This window comes from Carettochelys insculpta, chromosome 31 (assembly GCF_033958435.1).
Source record: "Carettochelys insculpta isolate YL-2023 chromosome 31, ASM3395843v1, whole genome shotgun sequence".
NCBI lineage: Eukaryota > Metazoa > Chordata > Testudines > Carettochelyidae > Carettochelys > Carettochelys insculpta.
The window spans coordinates 8808027-8814026 of NC_134167.1; positions in this window are offsets into that span (position 1 = coordinate 8808027).

Genomic DNA, 6000 nt, shown 5'->3' on the forward strand with positions numbered 1-6000 from the left:
AAGTGGCTGTATGAGGGAATTCCCTCTACCTCTCCATTAGGGTATTTACTTTCTCATTTTGTTTTTGAAACTCTTAAGACACACAATAGGAAGATATTTGTTTTGTGAGTACTCTGCCCAGGTGTGCTGTTTACATTATTTTCAGAAAATGGCGAGTACAACAATGCCATGTTCATTGTATACTAATTGCAAGTAATAAGGAAATCCACTCCAATTGCTCAAGTAATTCATCTAGTTTAGCACCTATGTCAAGCAGTATTGAGAAAGTCTCATCCAGGACAATGGAGGTGGAAAACACATATTAGATCTTCCAGTCCCAGAGGAGGATAGTTCCCTACCATACATACCCTTGAGCTTTGTTCAGACTAGATTAGCCTTTTCAGAAGGAATGTGATTCATTCTGTTTCCTGGTAAAGTTGTACAGCAGCCAACCAGTTTTCCTAAGTAAATTACACACAACTAGCTGCTTCAAAAGGTGAAAAAGCTGATATCAAACTAACATAAACAGTTATATTAGAGATTTGTAAAGAGCAATCACCTTAAGCTTAATTCAAGCATAAACAGTGCATAATTCAGACCGTCTTGTATACAGACTGCTGCAAAATAGCATTTACCATTCTATTAATTCTTTCAAAAGTTTTTCTCAGTTTCAAATAGCAAATATGATACAGTGACAATGGGGGGCAAAGACCTGCTTAGGTGAAAAGAGATTAGGTATGGCTGGCTAAATACAAAAGCAGTTTCTTCTCTCTTGATGTTCACACCTCCACATAAGCTTCTGAGAATGGGCCACATCCTCCCTGACTGAACTGACCTTGTCAGCTCTGGCCCTCCTCTTGACTAGGACTCCTTCCTTTTCATGACCCTATAAATTTAGACCCTCCTCTGGAACCCCCACTCATGGATCTGCCAAAGCAGGTCTTTGTCCTCAAAAGCTTATGCTCCAAAATTCCTGTTAGTTTATAAGGTACCCCAGGACTTCTTGTTTTTGAGATACAGACTAACTCTGCTACCCCTCTGATTTTTGTATTCAGTCACCAGATGGCAGTAGTAGCTTAGTTTGTGTTTGTTTTATTTTTTAAATTGAGTGAACAGGGATCATTCATGGCATAAATTTAAAAATGATCAGAAAGTAAATTAAAGAATTATGTTTATAAATTATATATACTCTCTAACCCGCCAACAGAAAGAATTGCAGAATATTGGAACTGGAAGGAACTTTAAGAGATCATCAAGGACAGCCCCCTGCCCTCATGGCAGGGCCAAGCACCATCTAAACCATCCCTGGCAGGTGTTTGTCTAACCTGCTCATAAATATCTCCAATGATGGAGATTCTACAACTTCCCTAGGCAATTTATTCCAATGCTTAGCTGCCCTGACAGGAAGCTTTTCTTAATGCCCAACCTAAACCCCATTGCTTCTTGTCCTATCCTCAGTGGTTAAGGAGAATAGTTGTCCCCCTCCTCCTTGTAATAGCCTTTTAGGCACTTGTAAGCTGTCCTGCCCCCCTCTCAGTCATCTCTTTTCCAGACTAAATATACCCAGTTCTTTCAGCCTTCCTTCATAGCTGATACTTTATAGACTTTTTATTGCTCTTCTCTGCACTTCCTCCATTTTGTCCACATCTGTCCTGAAATATGCTGCCCAGAACTGGACGCTGTACTCCAGTTGGGGCCTAAACAACACAGAGAATTAATTCTCCTTTTATCCTGACAACACTTCTGTTACTGCAGCCCAGAATGATATTTGTGCCTTTTTTTTTTCAACTACACTGTTGACTAATATTTAGCTTGGGGTCCACTACTTCTGCAGTACTCCTTCCGAGACAGTCATTTCCCATATTGTCTATGTGCAGCTGATTGTCTCTTACTAGTGGAGTGTTTTGCATTTGCCCTTATTGAATTTCATCCTATCATTGAAGCAGGATCTTCCATGCTTGTATTCCAATTAATTGGGGCAAGATATTGCCAAAGGACAATATTCTTCCACGGTAAACATAAGCTATCGCCAGATCAAACCCTGACTACAAAGGCAGACATCTGAATTGGAATTTATTTTCAAGTACAATCACTTTGCCAAAGAATGAATGGACACAACTCAGACACTAGGAATCTGAATAGACATAACCCAGTAAGTGAGCGTTTCCACTTGCCAAGACACACCATTGAAGACTTAACGGTGTCCACTTTAAAACAAAGAGATTTTAACATCTGATCACAAAGGGAGACATTTGAATTGGAATTTATTTTCAAGTATGACACCTATCACCATGGACTCAGAGATCTCAATTATCTTACACACTACAAGGACAATTTCCTCACCCTTGATATTTGCAGTGATTGTGGGCATCCCACTTAAAAGACACTTGCAGAGGTTTTTTCCTCCTCCTCCTGCTTCCCCCGCCCCCATCTAGCTGATTTGTCCATTTTTTTTCTTTATTTCATTTTTTCCTATTTTTTAAATTCTTATTCTCTCAGTTATCAGTTATTCTGCAGATCTGAAGAAGTGGGTCTGTCCCACAAAAGCTCATCAGCTCATCACCTAACAAATAATAATGTTAGTCTTTAAGGTGCTACAGGACTGCTTTTTTTGTTTCCTGATTAACCCTGTACTTGTTGCTGATACCAGCACAAGCCAGTCTGAAAACAGAGGTCTCCTTGTTGCTCTGCATTTCATTATGTGCTGCTGATGGACAATTTTATCTAGTGAATTACCTAGTCTAAGTCTGTGTAAATAGATGTTACATCTGCAACTGAGCCATAATTACTCACAGCCTTCGCTTGCTTACAAACACTGTAATTATTCAGGCACTAGAATTATGCTCGAGTCTTTCAAAATTGTCCTGAGAGGGGAAACAGTGGATGATGACAGAGATGAGAAATGAGTAGACCATGCGGGAAGGAGCTAGAACAATCGACTAGTTGTCAGGGAGTCTGGTATTAGTTTAAAAATGGGCCATTAAGCACCTGAATGCACTTACACCCTCCCTCAAGTCTGCACCGTGCTGATTAAATAAGCATTAAGATCTTAGCAGGATAACCATAAAACCCCAAGTTATTCTGGTTGCACATTGGTCAGGATGGAGCTCAGCATATGTGTCATTTCACTAGGACCAATGCCTTAATTCAATTTTCCTCCTTATTCTAACTACTGCATCTCCTCCTGGGCCTTCCTTTTGGACATTCTCCACCAACACAGACTTGGTCACCCTGGAAGATGCTACATTGCTTGTCACCAGTGCAAGTCACAGCATAAGTCCTTCAGCTTTGAGACTTGCACTGAAGCAAAAGGTGGTGATTTCGCAGGGAGACAAGAGTTTAAGACTGTGGTCCCCTGTTACAGAGGAACTTTTAGGCAGGAAAGGGACCGCTTGCAGGCTTGCTCCCCACACAGACATCAGTTATACCTACAGTAAATTCTCCTTCCCTGTAAAAATGTTTCCTGTATCCCTGGCAGACGCCTGAGAACTCCAGCCTGCTGATACCACCAAAGCCCTATCTGTCACCTGCTGGTTTGCAACTCAACTGATCTCCTCTTAGCAGCCGATCTCCTGAAGGAAGGTCACAGCCTGAATGGGAACGCAGAACATCTACCATCGAACCAGTGGGATGCAACTGTGAGTGCCTATTTGTACCAGCTCATCCTCACATAGCCTACAACAGACAGCATCACTAAATGGAATATTCTAACGTAAGGATGACTGGACATGGTATTATGTGCACCAAGGCATGTGCGAATGTGCACCACCAGTAGTAACACAGGCTGCTGGCTATGGGTGCTCTGCTAGTCAGCTGGGTGGCACCTGAATCTCTCCTGGGTGGCTGCCTGAACGCTCAGCTTACAGGGAACACTGATCAGCACCTTTAGAAAAAAAATCAGGCCATGGGTGTTCCTCATTTTGTTTGCCACACATTCACCGGCATTGCCTCTCAATTCATGCTTTGCCTTCTGTCACCTTCCACAAGTCACAACAGCTTTGGCAGGGCCACCTCTCCCGCTCTATTAGTAGAGACAAGGTCCTTTGAATTTGAGGCTTTATTCCCATAAGGGCAACCAAAAGCTCAGCACAAGGCAGCTTGAATTATTAAAGCTCCTGGGTAAGTTTTATTTGGTGCTTTCTCTTGCCTTAGAACTGTGGCTTAGGAAAAGATGTCAGTATACAGCCTAGAGAGAGGTGTCAGCGCCTTTAAATCTTTGCCAGCCAAGCCTCATTCTGCAGGCTCTCAAGCTGAGAATAGTGGCTGCATGTTTTATGCAGGAAATATTTCACACTGATGATTGTCTTGGTCTATTAGATTTCAGCCCCTTTTGGGAAAACAGCACGAACTGTAGCAAAAAAAAAAAAAAATCATTTCGGCTAAATGAAAAAATGTGAGTACTCTGGGGACGCTCATGCAGATGGGCATTGCTAGCAAAATGCATGGGGCTGCCAGCCTCATCCACATGTACTGTGAAATACTGGAACCAACAGCAGATTAAGAGCAACTATGGTGTCAGGGACGAATCCCAAGTCTGGAACAGGAGAGAGCATTGTGGTGCTATGCATGTGCTTCCTATGGTGCCAAAGGGGCCATGGTTTTTAATGGTGGCAAGTATCAAAGGGGTAGTCGAGTTAGTCCGCATCTGTAAAAACAATGAGAAGTCCTGTGGCACCTGACAGTCTAACAGATATTTTGGAGCATCAGCTTTCATGGGCAAAGACCCCCCTACTTGTCAGATCTGATGAAATGGGTCTTTGCCCATGAAAGCTGATGCTCCAAAATATCTGTTAGTCTGTCACGTGCCACAGGACTTCTCTTTGTTTCTATGTTTTTTAATGTATTTATTCTCACACACACCTGTGAAGCAGGGCGGTGCTAATATCCCCATTGTACAGATGGGGGACTTTGGTGGAGAGGCTATGTGGCTTGCCCACAGAGAATCAGTCTGGGTCTTGGGATACAAAGGATTGACACTGTAACCAGTGTTCCCTGTAAGCTGCGCACTTGGGTGGCAAGCCCAGAAAGAGGGAGATGCAACTGATTAGCAGAGCATCCACAGCCACCCACAATGGGCAGCATGAATTTCTACTGGTGGTGCAAATTTGCACATGCCATAGTGCACATAATAAAATGTATTCCACCATGGATGGAAAAATTAGAGGAAACACTACCTGTAACCACTGAACAGTTCTTACTCACTAGACTAAAAAAGTTCACACACATCCTGAAGGGCATCCCCATTCCTCCAGCACCACAAAACCACCAGGCCTTTCTCCATCAACTGATGGTGTGCAATAAGGAGGCAAACTGGATTGCACCCTGCAGTAAGGCTTGGTCTGCACTGGGAGATTAGGTTGAATTTAGGTGACTTAGATCACATTTCTAAGGAATCAGCTCACACTATGACTTTAAGGGGTCCTACGTTTGACTCATGTACTTTGCTTTTCACAAAGAATAACACCAAATTCAACCTCGCATGGTCAACCTTAGGGTAGTGCAGATGGAGCATTGTGAAATTCAACATTCTTGTCCTCCTGGGGGTGTCCCCCTCTGGCCACACCACTTTCAGATCCACTGCTCTTCAGGTGTGTAGAATGCAGCCCTGGAAATTTTTAATTTCATTTCCTGTTTGGCCAGCGTGACGAATGGAGCAGGCAGCACACCTCAGCAGCACACCTGGCCGTAAATTTCCAGGGTCACAGATGAGCTCCAGAATGAAGCGTGCAGGAGATTTAGCACCTCACTGATATATGGGGGGATGAGTCTGTACTGGGAAAACTATGAAGTAGCAAAAGGAATGCAGACATCTACACCAAGATCTTGCAGGGCATGGAGGAAAAAGGATGCACCAGGGATGCTCAGCAGTGTTGCATGAAAATAAAGGAGCTCAGGCAGGTGTACCATAAAACAAAGGAAGCAAATGGACGTTCTGGTTCATTGCTGTGAACATGCCGCTTTTATGAGCAGCTGCATGGGATTCTAGGGAGTGACCCAGCCACTGTCCCCAAACAGTCTGTG